Source organism: Amblyomma mixtum, chromosome 3 (genome assembly GCF_055824585.1).
Source record: "Amblyomma mixtum isolate Tamu chromosome 3, ASM5582458v1, whole genome shotgun sequence".
Classification (NCBI taxonomy): domain Eukaryota; kingdom Metazoa; phylum Arthropoda; class Arachnida; order Ixodida; family Ixodidae; genus Amblyomma; species Amblyomma mixtum.
In genome coordinates, this window is record NC_143014.1 from 232337824 (window position 1) to 232357148 (window position 19325).

The 19325-nt window shown below is 43.5% G+C and overlaps 1 protein-coding gene and 1 pseudogene across 11 annotated transcripts in view; one reads left to right on the top strand and one right to left on the bottom strand.

Moving 5' to 3' along the window:
- The window catches only part of LOC149354001 (uncharacterized), a 79505-nt gene that overhangs the window by 4235 nt on the left and 55945 nt on the right, over positions 1-19325 (top strand). For 9 of the 11 annotated variants that reach the window (XM_089582993.1, XM_089582985.1, XM_089582986.1 and 6 more), the window contains exon 3: positions 9544-9674. The exons of the other annotated variants lie outside the window; for them this stretch is intronic. The gene's annotated coding sequence lies outside the window, so the exon portion shown is untranslated. The remainder of the gene's footprint in view (positions 1-9543; positions 9675-19325) is intronic. 11 annotated transcript variants of the gene reach the window in all.
- On the bottom strand, positions 9293-10589 carry LOC149354002 (uncharacterized; annotated as a pseudogene).

Consider the following 19325-nt stretch of genomic DNA (forward strand, 5'->3'; position numbering starts at 1 on the left):
CACCGTGCTTGCCACCATGTTAGAGCTGATGTATTTAATGCATGTATTGGTTTTAGTACATTCTGCAGGGAAACGAGAGATTGTTTTCTCGAGTTATGATTGACATATTGTTTCTTGGGTAATGAGGTATTGCAGTAGTTGTAACTGCTTGTTCAAGTATACAGAACTGTGAACAGCACTGATGTAATCAGTTCCCATGTGTTTGCCTCCTTTAAGACCACCATTGTAATGTGAAACATATGTATTGTCATTGCTCTGGAGGGCTAGGAACTTCCGGGTGATGAGTTTTCTTTTGTTTTGTTTACTATAAGTTGGACTTAAGCTTTGCATACCCCTATCAGTATCTGCACCTTTAAATATGTGTTGTTAGAATTCAACACAGCCTCAATGCCTCGTTTGTGGTCTCAGCGGGATAGGTGGGACCAGTGTTTGCAACAGTGTGGTTGTGGAGCAGTGTTACTTGTCACGAAGAGTTTTTAAAATGTTTTGAGAAGTAGTTTGCTAAGGAAATATGCTCCAGAACAAAAATATTTTGTTAATCTCAGGTGAGTAAAATTCTCACAGTTGAGATATTTTTGCCAGGTCTTATTAAATTTCTTGTCTTTTACTTGATTAGCTCAGTTCTTTTTGTAAGCCAATCATTTGAAATATAGGCATGTTTTTGTGCCCCTATTTATTTGTCTTTAGTATATACTCACAACAGCACTGAGAAATATCTCGTTTTGCTCACTGTGATCTTGTATGGAGAGAGAAAATTGTGTGCCGTGTATAAAATTTTTAAATTAAAAAATAAACGCTAATTAGAATGGCTTCTTATAATGGAACTACAATGGTTTCAACAAATTTCATTCCCTTTCACAACTATAAATTGGAATAGGAATAGTAGGGCTAATGTGATCGTATTCCTTGCCCGCCGAAGTGGAGTGAAACCATGGGAGTGCCACCTACCCCCCACTACCCACCTCGACTCAACTCCCCACGCCATCACCGCCCACCTTCACCCTCCACAAGGATCCACTCATAACCCACAGAGCAGTGGAACAAAAAAGCGAGTGCAAAATTGAATTCAAAGATGCAGTGGGAAAGCCAGCTGTGTTTCAGAAATGCCACATCGCCGCTCCCGTAGCAAGGAGGCTGCCCACCCACCCACTGCCGCCCTCCATCTTCACCCTCCAGAAAAATGCTCTGGCATATGTGAAGTGTTGGCTTAGGGCAAAAGCAACAAAGTAATCATTGAGGGCAAGTCCTACTGCCCTTGCAGAATTTTTGCCTCGTATGTCTCATTCTCCTGTAATTTTTTTTGTTCACTCATACTAATTTCTGCTCGCTTTTAGTTATGAATAGTGATCGATACCATCTAACCCAGCCCTGCTGTGGTGGCTCAGTGGTTATGGTGCCCGGCTGCTGACCCAAAAGATGCGGGTTCTATCCCAGCCGTAGTGGTCGAATTTCGATAAAGGCAAAATTCTAGAGGCCCGTGTACTGTGGGATGTCAGTCCATGCTAAGGAACCCCAGGTGGTCAAAATTTCCAGAGCCCTTCACTACGGCATCCCTTATAGCCTGAGTCGCTTTAGGATGTTCAACCCCCATAACCCTTAACCTTCCACCCTCCTCTGCACTAGCCCATCCGGTGTTGTTCTGTACCTCGACTGTCATCCTTCGCGTGCTGTTGTTTTCATTGTAAGTTGCAACCAACTGGCCCATCTGTAGATACTGCGGCTTTGCCTAAAGGGGCGGAATGGCCTCTGCTCTGTGTTCTCACCAGGATGTATCTGCATCCTTCGAAAGCGCATATGGCGTGCTGTTGCTGAGTAATAACGGCCGTTTTTCTCTGGGGCATAACACTGTCCCACAGCCAGGTTGGTGGGACAACGGGACTACAGCCCGAAAAGTGGTACGGTCCTGCTGAAGTCAGGATGTCTGGTGACATTAAGTATGACTGCATTCTGCATATAGTCAAGCATATCTTTACCAAATTTTATTGTGATGTGACGAATGCAAGTTCAGTAATGTTACAATAACGTTACATTTAAATGATACAAAAAAAGCACTAGTTTGTAATTTCTGTTTCGAGCTGCAAAACTTCCGGAGGTTGCATCAGAAATAAGACTTCTTCTCTCTGCCTGCAACACCGCAGTGGCGGGAAACACCCCTACTCATATTTGTTGCCGTCGTGAAAGCACCTCAATTGTGCTCATTTTTCGGTCACTTGGCGCGCTTACATCACAGGTTTTAAGGCAAAAGCCTTTAATGCCTCATTGTTGTCGACAGAAGTTGTCAGCAGAGGTGTCACACTTTTTGGTTGGTCGAAATGGTTTTTGAGACAGTTACTGCGTAATTTCCTTTCCTCAAATACAATTTTAATTTTCTTCATTACGGCCCCTTTTTCTCTTTCTTCTTTCACTCCCCCTTCCTTCCTGTATGGTGCAGTTCAGGTGTCCACCGAGATGGCAGAGAATTACTGCGCCATTTCCTATCCTCAAAAAGCGTTGCGTTCAAAGGGCAAGGCGTCGCGCCGAACGGGTGGTGGCGTTCCGTGGACTTCCTGCAGGGCTACAACACACTGTCGTCTTCCACTCCTAAAGGCGAAGCTTAAGCGTAATTAATTAGCAGTTAATTAGTATTTAGTCATTAATCTCTAATTTGTCATCACTTAGTAATTAGTCATTAACATGTGGTTTCATCCAGTGGTGACGTCACCAGTGCCACAGAGACAGTCAAAGTGGTGCAGAAAATGCTTTCGCCACTACGCACTTTAGACAAATTGGTCCCTGAATTTTTTTAGTAATTTTTCATTTGTACTCGGCGATGGTATTCTTGGACGTGAAAGTGAAAGGCATACACACTATGAAAGAAAAAACTAAAAGTGGAATTGTTTGACAAAAATCGCTGCTTTTTCACCTGCGTGTCCCCTTAAGAGTACTCCACAGATGGTAAAGTTTTTGGGTGCGTATAGTATGTATTTATCCCAAACGTGTTTGTCACTTCTTCTGTTACTGCCGTTGGCTCTCAGCACATGAACATGGCACAGGAAAGATCTTGAATGGGCAAGTAAGTATCCAGAGTCTAGTGTGAGGACAGCATCTAATTTCACGAGTGCACATTCTGAAGTAGGTTTATTGAGTACTGAAGCCTGAATTTGCAGAGCGTAATTTAGCAAATTTTTGTTATGAACAAATTTGAATGTGCTGATAGTTTACTGTTGTGTTTTATGAATCTGATATCTTCATCCTACAAAAGATGAGCACTAAAATTGATTTTACTCAACTTTCTCGAAGAAATTGTGGACCAAAATAAGTAGAAAAATACCATCATTTAAGTGTTCTGTATATAGTAGCAGCAGTATAGCAATTATGATGTTGAGCTAGAGCATCTGCCTCACGTGCAAAAGGACCACGGTTCAAGTTCTGGAGCCGCACAATTCTCCACCAGATAAAAAAAACTCCGCATGTCAGTAAATAGCATAACCAGGCCTGGAGTGATGCTTGATCTTGGTGATCAGAGGCGACAATGCCCTCACCAGAACAGGATTTTGCCATTCTGGTGTAGTACTTGGTCACTGCCGCCTATATGAATAAACCAATTAATCCTTGGCCCTCAGTCGCCAGTGGCTGACTGTGCAAGGCTGTAGGCAAACCTGGGATGCAGCAGAGTGTGCTAAGGTTATCTGGCTCCCAACAGGCTGCCATTGAGAACTGAACCTGGAAGCGTTTATTGCTAAATCCTTTTTCAGTAAGGCTAGTCTAGCAGTACTGTTTGAGGAGCTGTTGTGTATTATATGGGATGTCATAGCACTTATTGAGGTTAGGAGGACAGGTGAAGCTTCTACAGTGTGAAATGGTAGGCACGTACTATGCTGTCATGGATTGGTGCACAGACAAACTAGATCCTCATCGATCAGAATATAGCTGAAGAAATAGACGAATTTCGTAGTATTAACGAGAGGAAGGCAGCTATCGTAATTAAACTTAATAAGCAGTACAAACTAAAAAGTGGCACAGGCCTAACACCTACATCCAACCATGATGTCCAGCTAGTCAAAGGCTTCAATGAATGAATGCGTGGAATACACAGTGAGCAAAGTAGAAAAGCAGTACACTGTACCGATCGGTGGTTTCAGTGCCAAGCTAGGCAGTGGGCAACTATGGCAAAGGCACTAGTAATAGCAGGGGAAGTTATTAGTAGAGTTCACAGAGAGGACTACTTTATGAATCATGAATACGATATGAAAAATAAAATAGACTTGTGCACTCACCCTGGAATCGTGCATGATGTGGAGGTTTTTGGAAAGGTGTGATGTAGCAGCTTTAAGTTGGTAAGAGCTTTAATTAGCTTAGGCTTGAAGAGGGAATGGAAGAAACTAGTGAAGAAGAATCCCATTAATGAGTTAGCATTAAGAAGGAAAGTAGAGGAATTCAGGGTCTCGCTGTAGAACAGATATTCGGCTTAAACTGATGAGAACGACCTTAATGTTCATATAGTGAATGATATTCTGACAGTTATCATTGCGGAGTGCGCAGTAGTAGGCAGTAGAATGGCTAGAGTGGATACCGGCAAGCACTCTCAGATGACAAAAAGTCTGATGAGGAAATGCCAAAGCATGAAAACCTCTAACTCCACAGACAGGAAGGTAACAGCAGCGCAAAAAAGACGGGGACACAAGAGACACACAACCAACGGGACTGGCGCTGAACTAACGACTGAGATTTTATTGAAAACGGCAGAGCTTTAAATACCAACAGGCCATCACAATTCCAAGAAGATAATGACTCGCCAAAAGATTATATATATAAATGCCAGCATCAAAACCACTCAAATGGATATCACACAACCCGATAATCACTAGAAGCCATGTGCAACTACTTAAAAAACCGGATGAATCATGAAAAAACAACAGAACAGGATGTAATCCCGGGTCAAAGACTGATACACGGAAGTCAGTAGCGTGGAAAACCACATCCAGTTCCTAGATTTATGCATCTATTTTTCAGAACGCCGCATCTTGAATGTACAACCCTCGCTCCAGAAAAGCCCCCCTTCCCTATGATAGCGCCCACTCCAAGCTTGTCAAACGGGCGATTGTTAATAATAGCCTGCAGTCAGCCTTGACAAAAAGCTGTGACCATTGTGCAAAGCAAAGCTTTGAAGGTCAAGTGAAACGTTGAGGGGTGCTGGGTATCCAGCAGATGTGGTCTCCAGTGTATCAGAAGCCATTCTGCAAAAGCTCAAGCCCAAAAAACAGCGTGCTAGGCAGCAAGATGGGAATCCTGTGCACGTCATCCCGTACTACCACAAGCTCTCGCACAATTTGAAGAAAATAGCCAGTAGGTACAAGATTAATCTAGTATTTTCTGTGCCATGCAGGCTGTCTACCATCTGCAGCATGATGACCAAGACAAAAGAGCGTAATGACTGCGAAATCAAACATGCGATGCAATCGATGAGCTGTTCCATGGGAGTCGTGTACGAGATTCCACTTCTGTGTGCTGGTTCATACATAGGGCAGACTGGTAGATGCGTAAATGAACGTTCAGCGGAACATTGACGGTGTGTGAATGGTAATGCGGGCGGACATCTGGCAGACCACTGCAAGAAATGCAGAAAGTGTTTTTGTGAGTATGACTGCGGATCGGACTGCGACTTCAAGTGCGAGCCTATGCTTGGGGAGTCCGAAATTAGGGCAAGAGCGAGGGACCAACGCCAGAGGGAGGTGATCGAGGCCTGGCTCATATCCATGGGAGGTGGCTGGTGCGTGAGCAAGCCATCGATTGCCTTATAGAAGAAAGAAATCAGGTTTCTGGACGGTAGCATTGGTTAGCCGCCTTTGTGCTTTTAGGTTTTCTCCTCGCAGGGTGCCTTGTTTTTCCTTACTGCTTTCTCTCACTTCCTTGTCGCTGTTCTCACTATGTTTTTTCTTTTTCTTTTCTTTTTTCTTTTTTTTCTTTGAAGGTTTCACTTCTGATGTTGCCGGGGGCCCCTGGGGTGTTATTGCGTTCTTTTACTCTCACGCATTTGACTCGGCGTTTGCCATGCTACTGACTTCCGTGTATCAGTCTTTGACACGGGATTACATCCTGTCCTGTTGTTTTTTCATGATTCATCCGGTTTTTTAAGTAGTTGCACATGACTTCTAGTGATTATCGGGGTGTGTGATATCCATTTGAGTGGTTTTGATGCTGGCATTATATAATCTTTTGGCGAGTCATTATCTTCTTGAAATTGTGATGGCCTGTTGGTATTTAAAGCTCTGCCGTTTTCAATAAATTTCAGTCGTTAGTTCAGCGCCAGTCCCGTTGGTTGTGTGTCTCTTGTGTCCCCGTCTTTTTTGCGCTGCTGTTACCTTCCTTAAGATGAACCACCGACTAGCCCATACAAAAATTTTGATCCACAGACAGAGCTGGAAGAACTATCAAAGCTGATCAATAAGTGCAAAATAATTGACATAAAGAGTAAAATGAAAAAAAATCGAACATGCTCTAAAGAATGGAAGTAGCCTAAACATGCTCAAAAGGGAACTAGGCATAGGCAAAAATCAGGTCTATGTGCTGAGACAAGGAGGGCAATATCATTAGCAGTGTTGATAAGACAGTTAAAGTATTTAAAGAGTTCTATTTAAATCTGGACAGTAGCCATTGTAATCTGGGCGTTAGAGTAGTGCACGGCAATTGGACATCCTGCCACAAACAAAAGAGGGCGTAAAGAAAGTCAAGAGTAGCGCAAAGATAGAAAGCAGCTGAAGGGTACTTTCTTGAGCTAGTCGGTACATGTGTCTGTCAGGATTGTGTCTGTACTTCTTTCGTCCTGTCTCAGTCATTCTGTGCCTTTACCTGAGGCAAGCATGCAGCTGGTGAGGATCAGATATCAGCAGGTCTATTGAAGAACAGTGAGGAGATTCTGCTAGAAAAATCAGCCACCCTGTATACGCATTGCCTTATGACCTTTGGTGTACTGGAATCATGGAAGAACACTAACATCATCTCAATCCATAAAAGGGACATTGAGGACTTGAAGAATTAGACCGATCAGCGTACTGTCTGTTGTCTACAAGGTATTTATGGAGGTAAATGCTAATAGAATCAGGACAACCATAGACTTCAACCAGCCAAGTGACCAGGCAGGCTGTCGTAAAGGCCACTCAACAATGCACAATATCCACAATATCAGTCATGTGAAAGAGAAACACGCAGAATATAACCGGCATAGCCTTCCTAGATTACTGGAAAGCATTTGACTCATTCGAAACATCATTCATGCAGGCATTGCGGAATCAGTGTAGAAGAGCCTTATGTAAAAGTACTGGGAGCTATCCATAATGGCTGCATAGCCACCATAATCCTCTCTAAAGACAGCAATAAAATTCCAACATGGAAGAATGCCGGGCAGGGAGTCACGATTTCTTCAATGCTGTTCACCTCCTTTTTACAGGGAGTATTCAGAGACCTGAATTGGGAACAGGTGGGGATAAGAGTTAATGGAGAATATATTAGTAATCCGTGATTTGCTGATGACTTTGCCTTACTAAGTCACTCAGAGCTTGAATTGCAAAGCATAGTTAGTGACTTAAGCAGGCAAAGCAGAGCAGTGGGTATAAAAATTAGTGTGCAGAAAGCTAAAGCAGTGATCTACAGTCTCTGAAAGGAACAGCAGTTTACAAATTGTAGAGAGGCACTGGAAGTGGTAAGGGAATACATCAACTTAAGCCAGGTAGTGACCGCAGATCTGAACCAGGAGAGTGAAATAACGAGAATAAGAATGGGGTGGAGTATGTAACAGCTGTACCTTAGCACTACTTGCCTATGGGCCAGAAACATGGAGGCTCACTAAAGGGTTCAACTTGAATTGGCAATGCAGCAAGCTGTGGAAAGGAAAACGAATTGTGAAAAGAATGTTAAGGTACAGGAAAAGGACAGAGTAGGTTGGGGAGAAAACGTGGGTTAACGGCAGCCTAGTCGAAATCAAGAAGAAATGGGGTTCAATAAAACGTTCTGTTGGGTGAGTTGCTTCATTGTGGAAAAGAAATTTTTTTAGGGCAAAGCAACTAAGAGAGAATGAGGACAGAGCACAAGACACGAAAGAGTGCTACTCTCAGCTAATTTTTATTGGTAGAAGAAACAGTCATTTCATACACTGATTCCATGTACAGGAACTGCGCACATGCCAAACACTGCGTACATGCGCACATGCCAAGAAGGCTGTCGATCACACACCTTCGTCAGATAAGCCGATCTGAAAGCTTCACTGCACGAGGTTCCAAAGGATAACTAGATACAGTTCGTGGACCTTGAGATCTCGGTTCTAGAAGGGCTGGTTTGCTGGTGCTACAAGCCTTGTGCACAGTAGGAAATTATGCCATATGGTTCAGCGCAGTCCAAGACTGTGAAAAGGGCGGTTACAACCATGTGTTTACTAGAATCTATTAATAGTCATGTTGTTGTGCTGTTCAGGAGAGTTTCAACTCGCAGATTTCTAGATTGCTAGCAGCTGAGAAGTACTTGCAGCCGGGCTTGTTCCCTTATTCGTCTGTGTTGCCATTGTGTGCTAGCAGCCAGCTTTCCTGTAACCCTTTATGTGCAGATCGCGCTATTGCTCCTGCCATCTCATTTGCATGGAGAGTGTAATTGGGGAAAGCGTGGTTCCCCAGTCTGACTGTAGTGGCGCACGCACCCTATGGGTCTCTTTTCCTGATGCGGATGGACGAAGAGTGTGAAAACAAAGCTATCGTCGCGTGTGTGCGACTCGCACCAGAAAATTACTGCACAGCAGTGCCGGCAAAAGAAAAAGTAACTTCCTGGTGCAATTAGGCAAATATTCTCTAATTCTGATGCAGGCTTATGATTGGGGCGAGGCAGATCGTCATGAAAGCGTTTGTTGCAACACAGCTAGTCGTGCATGATTTCAAAACATGAAATATTTTACAAAGTTGAGCAGACCGGTTTTCATTATGCAGTTCATGTACAAATTAGTTTATAATCTGCAATTCCTGTTCATATATTGAGATCAAGGAGTTGTGTCAGTTGTCCTGTGTAGAAATGGTATAAATGTGATTTGTACCTAAATGCTTGTAATAAATGTTATCTTATGCTGCTTGGAGATGCCACTCTATGCACTGTTGCAATCTAACGATGGGCAGGGCAGTGCACAACAGCCTGCAATTTGTAAGATTTCTTGGCAGTGCACCGAAGCTAAAGCTTTGCACTAAAAACAGATAAAAACATTTGAAGACGCATGGGCTTTATTTACTCAGAATCAGAGCTGTGATCTTTGTCATCAGTTTTTCACATTTTCTTTATTTTAAATGCGCAGCACTCTCTTGTGCAGTGGCTTGAAGGCGAGCTTTTTCCAGTATGCTGCCCTGTCCGTTACAGTGGCGCTGACATTGGATAAAAGTGGCCTAATGAATTTGTCGAACACTACAGCTGGTGTGCTTGCAATTTGATCATCTCTTGCTGGGCAAATATTATCAAAAGGGGGCACCGCTTGAGTTGTGGCAATAACTGTTCAGCCAGCTGCTGACGCACGTTGCTCTTTTTTGTGTGTGGCAGGGCAACGTCACGGGTTTCTTAATGGTCACGAGAGCCGCGACAAGTTCCGATTTTGGGAAAGCTAGCCCACCCCTTGACTGCAGGCCAATAAGCCCCATCAGAACCGGAGTGGACCCATCTGACTGGTGGAGGTAAGGGCAGAGACTGCACGTTCTCCACTTCTCAACTGCTTTCGCCCCGAACCCTGTTATATAAGTGATGCTGGTATTTGCTACGGTTGATGGTGGCCACTGCACTCAAATAGAATACACCCTCGTTAGCATATGAATCTAGACATTCTGCAATGTACTGCCATTTGAGAGGGCACAAAAAACAGCTTTTGGCACAAACCTTTAAAAAAGGTCAGTAGAGCAAATTTTAGACAGCACACAGAGGCAAAGCCTGTGCATAAAGCAAAGAGGATAGTTATGCTGAAACTCCTCGTGCATTCCCTGAAAATTTTCACATTTTAGGCATTGCTGCCACTCATCTGTTACAGCCATGAAATAATGTGAAATGGTCAGTTCTCGGTTGCAATTTACATGGGTGGAGTGGGTGAACGAGTGTGTTCTGACAGGCATCACTTTCGGGGTTCTGAAGAGCTTGTCGATTTCCATCACAAAATCCTCAGTTTCCGTGAACATGGAACAAGAATATGTATACTATTCATATCAGCAAAGTATATGTGTTGGACAAATCACTCTAGGCTGCAAAATAAACGGAATAGTAGTCCAGCTATCCAACAAAGCAGAAGCTCTTGAAAGAGCATATGCAACATACACCTGGCTGGGGCAACTTGCACTGTCTCAGTCGAAGCATGCGTGGTTGTCTGTGCTTTTGCTTGAGCTGGAGCATCCATTTCAGAGGGTGTCACTTTCAGGGAGGCACCATGCATACTGCAATATATGTAAAATAGTTACCACCGCTAGTAAGCACCAGCCGCATAAAACCAAAAAATGCTTGTAACATATTGCCCATCAGCACAGCAGTTTTTACCCGCTCACATGCTCTGAACTGTAAAAAATTCCAGTCTGCAGACAGGCTACAGCAGTAGTAGCTGCTCGCATTGTGAAATCTTAGTTGTGCAAGGGCCTGAAATGTGGTTAATTTATGTTTAAACAAGAGACAACCAGCTGACAATTCTGAGCACTCGTCCCTGAGCTCAAATACCATGTACCTACCTCAGAACAGTCCGCCCATTTTCAGTGTTTGAAGCTTGAGATCGGCACAGGCTGCCAGTTCGCAAGATCCTCTCCAGGCTAAATGTTTAGTCATTGTCGCCAGTGATTTGCCTCAAAGAACTGAAGAGGAGCTTGACGGGGTCACCTGAGATATTCGTTGTTAGAACATAAAGGAAGGCCCTCTCGAGAAGGCACTTAATGCATAGTAGAGTAGATTGTCTTGTCAGCAAGAGAGCTTCATAGGTTTCAGCTCTAAGGAACTTGCTCCTTCTTCAGCAATTGTAGGCGTTCGTCGTTACCACAAAAAAAGTGTATTTGGTCAGGGTTTCTCATGTGCACATGTGCTGTTCGATTGGCCACATTGTGGATGGCAAACCACTACTGCATCATCTTCATAAACAACATTGTTGCATCAGCATTCCTTAACTGTTCTGCCTGAGGGTGGTACCTGGGGTATTCTTTCAAAAAAGAAAGCGCCGAGGTAACTTGATTTGAAAACAGCTGCACTTCTCAGCCCACGTGCATCTTCTCAAAAGTAGTTGGCTCTATGTGCTTCTGTGTCAAGAATCGTACTGATTTAACAATCTCGTTTTTTGAATGACAAAGCTTCTTCACGGACTGTCCAGTTATATTGGCTGGCTTCCATTTGTCATGTCCCCCTCCAGGAATAAGGTTCACACTTTTTTTATGATATGGCACTGGTCAAAGGAAAAGAATAAGCTTCTCTCTGGATCACATGAATGACACCACTGGCTTGAGGAAGCCATTGTCCAGGTAGCGCATCATTGTAACAATCTTGTGGTTATCAGGGACGATCTGCACAACATAGAGGCTGCACTTTTCAACTTCAGCTATCACTTATTTTGTCAGCTGATACAGGAGCTTGCCACTCAATTTTTTTAGTGAAGAAGCTGCAAGGAACCTTGTACGACGTCAACAGGCTTCTTGCAACGAAACACAACGCCTCATTGGCAAGCGAGATGTTGTTCACGTTCTGTCCTGTCCCAGCGTCTTCTCTCACAGCTTGTCGACTGAAAAACAGTCCATTATACTATCACAGATGTATTTAGAGCTTATAGCCATTTCATCCACAGTAATTGAGGAAAACCTTGCTTGCTCTTTCAGCTGCCCCACATCTTGCTTTAGGCATTCTTTCATTAGCAATAAGATCCTACTTTCAGTATTGGATTTGCCAACATAGTGAACTAGCGGGTTTTTTGATGGCAGTTTCAACAGACCTCTGGTATGTATGTAACGGTATACCTTAGGGGACAAATAGTACAAAACTACACATTCTCAGTCTGGAGACCACACGAGCCGTTGCCTTGATGCATTGGCAATCTGTTCCGCTAAGAACTGGGCTGTGCCAACCTTGTCCACGCATTTTCTCGACGCTGAGTGGAGGGTGTGGTTTTCAAAACCACTGAGCTTCTTTTTTTAAGTGACCGTTCTCTCGCTGCAGTCTCCTAAGAGCATCTGCTTTCCTGAACAATTGCACTTGCATTCGGTCTGTACTCATTGCATCTGACTAGTTGCGTGAAAGAAGGTCCTCGGTAGATTGTGTTACACAATCACAAGGCTACTGTCTCATATCCTGCACCTTTAGGACTAGCTTCACCTCCTTCAAAGGATGTATGAATCGGGCTACCTTCATGCACTTGAGGAAATGAGCAGGTAGAAGTTGATGAACAGCCTGGGCATTCTTAGGGACCACATTCTGAATCTGTATACCTTCAGAGCCGTTTGATAAACTTGATGGTGTGATGACTCAGCTTGCGACCCGCGTTTTACCAGACGATGACCTCAAAGAAGCATGCCGTGCACTGAGAAAGTGCCTGCGGTATTTTGTCACGCTTCGCTGGTTGGGGATGAGCATTCCCGGAGAAGGACGCCCGGGGGCAGCGACCGACGGCAAACGGAACCAAAAGCGCCCGTTCGGGGACTAAAAGGAATGGAGCTGAAGGGATTAGCCATTTCTGTCAAGAGTCGACCACACCGTAGACAGCTGATCGCCACAGTTGAGGCCACGGCGTCGCAAGGACCACACAGAGCCACACTGCAGGAATTCGCAGCGGAGTTGCAATTTCTCCTCTCCCGTTCCCACGGGTTGACTCTGCCACGAGTGACTCCGCCTGCAACAGCGCTGTGTGAATGTGATTGGTGCCCATCTTGAAGAAACGTGCCTCGTGTTTGATTGGCCCCCGCCTGATGAAGGGGCGGAACATTGGGGGATTTAAGGACGGTGCTGAGTGCGAAAGGACGCTCTGGGCCCTGCCGAAAAGGCCCATCCAGACGCTCGACGCTATGAACTTTTCATTCTTGACCGTTTGCTCTTTTGTACAGTATGTAATTAAGTTTCTTAAAAGTGCTTTAAACCCGCTGGTTTTTCGTTTCCCAACTCCGAAGCTTCAGACATTCCTTCATCCCGGACAAGCCCCCATGGTGATGCAACAACTGGTCACGCTACCCGAGCTAAGACAACTGGTGGCAGCGGTGGGATGCTGCTACACGACCCATGATAATGCCCTTTCTTGGTTTTGTGTAGAATTCTGTGACAATTGCATAACTTTTGTCTTTTTTTGTGGTTGTTGTGGCTGCGTGTAGCTTGGGCAACCTGCGAACACGCTCGGAAAAGCATCACGCTTCAGGCGTCGCACGTTTGTGGACCCCAAATTATTAACTGAGTGTAAAAAGTGAAGGCTGCAGATGACACTGCTAGCACACTTGTCATTTGGCATAAAATCTTTTCTTGAGATGGCCTTTAGCCATGCTTGGCAACACATCATTTGAAGGAAATTCATTGAAAGTTATTCGAGGTTTTTTTTTATTGGAGCGGCAGAAAGGGACACAGCAATACATTTATCTGTAAAATAAGTAACGAGATAGGATTGCTATGTGAAGTGGATGACAGAGAACTGATGTAGCTTTTCTCACATTGCAAATAATTTAATAGCGATTTCACATCAGCTACACAAAACCACTCGCACCTACCAGGAACACATCCAACATAGCAAAACAAGGGCCAGGAAAGTCTTCTCGCTTCAAGTGCCAGTGGTTATGGTGCTCGGCTGCTGACCCGAAAGACGCGGGTTCAATTCCGGCCGCGGCGGTTGAATTTCTTTGGAGGAGAAATTCTAGAAGCCCGTGTACTGTGCGATGTCAGTGCATGTGAAAGAACCCCAGGTGGTCGAAATTTCTGGAGCCCTTCACTACGGCGTCTCTCTTAGCCTGAGTCGCTTTGGGTCGTTAAACCCCATAAACAAACAAACAAAAAGCAGAGGTCAGAACTTCTGCCTAGCATAGTGGCGTATAAACAGTTCATGACCACTTACCGTAATTTATATGCTCGAGCCCAAAAGAGCTTTGCTATAAAGTAGGTGCCCAGTTTTTTAAAGATTGCCTGAAGGGCACAAAAAAAGCATACCTGATTGTTGTCACAGCATGGCAACTTTTGTAACACACACAAAAGAACATTCAGCAGGATAGCATGCACTCCGGAGGAAATGTTGCGCAGAGAGAGCCTCGGTTTCCCCAATCACCTCTTAAACGTCCACTAAAACCGCATGCAAAAGCAGTCCTAAGGGTTTAACAACGTACCTCAACTTCTTTGTACCTTGAGGAACAAGTTGAAAGAAACTGACTGCACATTCGCGATTCTTACGTATAAAAATGTGCCAACAAAGCTGACAACACGGCTAAAAACGCAGGCGGCATCGGCCATGCGAGTGCCGCTTGAGCCATGGGCTAAGGTCGCCACCTCGCGGTGGGTTATGGAGTTAGCAAAATTACACTTCTCTGCTGGGCTGCACGCTGAATGGGACAGCCTGAGCAACGCCGCGCCACTGGAGCCGATAGCGGAGGCCACGCGAAAAATTAAGAACAAGGAACCAGCAGTGGACGCAGTACATAAAGAAGAGAATGAAAGGAAAGCCAAGTAAAAGCTTCAGGTTACTCCATACTCTCACCATGTGTCCCAAAGCTTAAAGATTAGCCAACAAATACCAGTTGTTTTTTCAGACCCTGCAAGCTGAAAAGCCTATGCCCTAGGGTAAATGGTGAAGGAAGAACGAGAGGAGGCCTAACGAAGCACAAATTCACATCTGATGGGGAAGAGTGTATGTTGGGAACGTGAAAGATGCCTTGAGCAGGGGACCGAAATGAACTTGGTTGTTCATTGTATGTCTTGTGATCGGCCAGGGACATGAGCGCCATTACTAAAACAGACACTAGTAATCGGAAGAGGCAATGACGAGTCAATGCGGGTGTTAATTGAGGCATTCCACGTCAGGAAAAAGGGGTCTGATTGTGTTAGCAGCCCTTCGGTGAAGCTGTACATTGTAGAGTACAAGTTTTTAGATAGGCTTATGTGATGAGGGTGTATGATGGACAGCCTCCTTGGCACATGCGCATGTACGTAGTCTTTGGCATGTGCACAGTTTCTGTAGATGGAATCAGTGTATGAAATGACGGTTTCTTCTACGAGTAAAAATTAGTTGAGAGTAGCACTCTTTCGTGTTTTGCGTTCTTTTCTCATCCTTTCTTAGTTGTTTCGTGTAAGAAGTATTCCTTTTCCAGGAAGAAATGGGCTTCGGCAGGGCATGTAATGTGGAGGCAAGATAATTGATGGTGCATAAGGGTAAACTACTGAATTTTAAGAAAAGGCAAGTGTAGCATCTGACAACAGAAAGTTAGCCGGGCAGATGAGATTAAGAGGTTTGCGGGAATAAGGGGGCCGCAACTGTAACAAACTGTTAATTGGAGAGATGTATGGGGGAGGGCTGTGCTTTGCATTTAGAGTTGTCAGGCTGCTGCTGATGGTGATATAATGGTTAAGACTGACCTAGAACATTGACATCATAATCAACCCGATTGAGAATCTGCCATGTTTTTAGAAGAGAGATTTGTATGCTCAGGAGGGTAGCAGCCCAAATGCTTATTCATTCAGACCCCACTCTTATACAGTCTATCAAGCTGAGGTGATGACTAGTGAGTGCAAAGGAGCATAGTGGTCAGTAATTATGATTTTCTTTCGGAATGCCTGGTTGGGAATGCTCTTTGTCAACGCTGAGCCTTGTTGAGCTAGTCTCAAGTAGCAGTTCGAAGAGGCTGCTTCCAGGCCCTGGGGAAAATGTGGTAGCTGGACACACTCCTGCTAGGAGTGAGCTTTGATGACTGCATTAATCAAGAGTGCTCCCAGAGAGAGAGAGAGAGAAGAGAAACTTATGACGGGAACCATGTGAAGTTTCTTGCCAGAGTGGATGGCTGTGGCTATAGTACAGACTGTGATATTCCATGCCGTAGAAGAACATTCACCCCATTAGACCCCCAACTCTTTTCAGTACCATTTACTCTGCAACAGCTTGAAAACTGCCAGTTTGGAAAAAGTGAGAATATTAGTCCTTGAAATTTTCTAGAACTCTGAAAATTCCCTTTTCACCATATTTTTACTCCACAGTTTTCTGAAAATTTGGAAAATTCACTGATTGGAACATCACTGAATATAGACAATACCACAGACTATGCTGACAACTTGGGAGGCCAGGATGCCGTGAACCTTCCAAGTCAATTTTCTGTGTTTAGTGAGGAAAGGAAGGAGTTTGTCCTCTACCAATCTACTGGAATGGCATTACAGCTTCACTGTAAAAGAAGTGTGGTCCAAAGAATCCACCTTGGTCAGTATAAACCAATTTGTAGTTTGCTTGAAGTGTGTGGTTTTTCGTTTTACTTTAATTTTATGAAAGTTCTGGCAATGCTTGTCATCTTTAAAAACCAAGTTTTAGTATGCATGGCAGGTGCAGTCAAGTTTTTGATGAATCAAACTGGCTTTCAGATGCAGCAAACAGGTTCATGCTTATGTATATCTTTTATATACCAACTTCTTGTCAAATACAAGCTAAAAATCTTGTACCATTGTTACATTCGTATCTCTGCTACCTGTATGGCCAAGCACTGCTCCAGTATGCCACTTCTGTGCTGGCTGAAAGATCTGCCCAGTTTTTTTTAAGGCATGAAACAGTTTTCGTTTGGTCGTGTAGTAAATGATTGAACCACTTTGTATGATAAGACTGCTTTTTCATGAATAAGATTTTATGCCTCGTTTGCGTGCGAACAATTTTGTTAACTCAAAAAATGGCAATTTCTAAAACCTCGATGGTTACCACTCAAGCCCTGGTTTACACCTATGCGCGATGTGTAGCTCTGCTGTATTGAAATAAACGTATGCTGATTTGCTCCAAGTTGAGAGAAATTACAAGAGTTGACGTGCAGGCTAGTTGGTTGATCATATTTAATGAACAGCTTGCTCAAGAGAGAGATTGTTAGTGTTCATCTTGTAACAGGAAAAAGATTTTCTCGTTACCTAAACAAGAAGCTCATCACTGGACGAAATTATAAGTTTGAGAACATTGATTGAGAACTAAACATGACAGATTTGCCTGTCTGATTGGGTTTCATCATTTATAATAAACACTGATACGTCTGCAACCAGAAACTTTTTGAATTTAAAACCCAATGTTTCAAATCCGGCTCAGCTCCTTCAGGGGTGACTGGGCGCAGTAGCTATCTTTTATGAGAATATTCATGCAACTTGCTTCTTTGATGTGGTCGAACAGTAAAAAGCTGCTTTTTATTTACTGTTGTATTTGGTCAGTGGAGTAATACCAGCATGGCGCATCGTGACCAGGTGCTGTTTTTTTAGGTTACATCCTACTGTAGACATTGTGCTTTCCCAAAGCAGGTTATTACCGTATTTACTCGAATCTAGGCTGGCCTCGATTCTAAGCAAGCACCCGAAAGGTGGAGGCCAAATTAAAAAAAAAAAGCTTTCTTCGATTGTAAGCCAGCCGAAAAAACAATGAGAATGACAGCAGGAACAGCACACTAATTGTATTTATTTCCACAAACCTGCTTCTGCTCACTCATCCTCGTCATCGCTGACCTTCTTATCTCGGGCCCATGCCACCACACGAAGAGAGATGAAGCAGAATGCCGGCCATTCCTCGCGTGTGGGTTTTATCGGCTTAGGCTATGGACAGTAATGGCTACAGTGCTGTCTTCTGTTGGCACTTCGTGGGGACGCCACCTACATGCAACTTTTTTACATTTTTATACGGTGTCGTCTTATTTAGTTAATACAACGAAAAAACTCTCAAATCTAACCTAACCTAAGCTTCTGAGCTTCTAATCTAAGCTTCATGTTTAAAAAAAAACTGTCTGCCTAGATCGAATAAATACCGTAACTGTTGCGCTGCTTCGGCTCGATTTCATAAGCAACGTGAATTTTTTTTAGCTATGGAGCTTCAGTTGGACAGTTAATGAAGTGACTTACACCAACGAAGTGGTTCTAGCTGCATCTATTCTCTATGAAGCAGGCTATGTTGACCATTATGATGTTAAATTCTGAAAGTGCCACTCAACGATAGGCATACTACTTATAGTCATTTCTTATTCTTGAAAACTCTTGCTGTCGACACCACACAGGTATGACTTAAAGGTTACTTCCTTACCATTGCCACACACCAGTTGAAAGCGAAAATAAATGCCTCTATGGGAAGACATAAAACACAAACACAAACTAAGATTTTGAGAGGGAACTGCAAAGGTTGTACTTACTAAAGGTTAGGCACTGAAATTGCCAGGATGAATGGTGGCAGCAATGCCTAAGCCGACATTTTCAGGTCACTTGATGTTTCATCTGGATGCTACGAGTACAGTGATTGTCTGAGTTTGTCCGGCGACAGCTTTACTTTGCAGAAAGGTTTAGACAGCTCACAAATCACAAAAAGGCCCAGAAAGCAAGGTAACAAATAATCAATTGTGTAGATGACTGCCTAGCTAATGGTTATTAAAATTATACATCAATGCGCATTTGTTGAGTGTAATTATGTAATGGCACTTTTTTTTTAATGGCTTTCATAGCCAGTTATCTTTTTTTGCAATAGTTGACGTTTTTTCACTTGAACCATAGTCCCTAGAAACATTTCTTCTTTCCAGTATATATGAAACACAAAGGGGAAGCAGAAATATGAAAATTAGTTCAGGAAATTTTTTTTCACTCTGGTGCTTATTTCTGAATTGGGCTAGGAAATTCTTTCCACTCTGGTGCTTAGTTTTGAATTGGGCTGAAAATTGGCAGAGTCCCGTAAGGAATACAAAAGTTAACAAATTGCTAGATCCCTGCTTTACTGAAGAGAGTAGAGAAAGTTGTTTTCTGTGGTATCACTGTGACTGGTCTAACTCTAGGAGATCCTGAGAAAAAGGGCCACAAACATTGGCTAAAATATGTGGGAAGTGTAAGGCCTTAAATAGACTATGAGCTAACTCCTTCAGGTACTCTACATACAGCTCTGGAAAGATATTTCAAGCTTCAAAAAGACTTTTAATTCCTTACTTCTGCCCAGTGTTGTAGGCGTTACCGAAAAAAAGTAACTAAATACGTTACTCGTTACTTGATAAAAAAAAGAACGTGTTACCGCCCTACGTTACCTACAAATAAACGTAACGCGTTACTGTTACCGAAAAAAAGTATCGCACGTTACTTTGCCGTTACTCCATGGCGATAAATTTTAATCAATGCGTCTTTGCTGTAAGAACTCAAGATAACAATTTTAGAAAGCTCATATT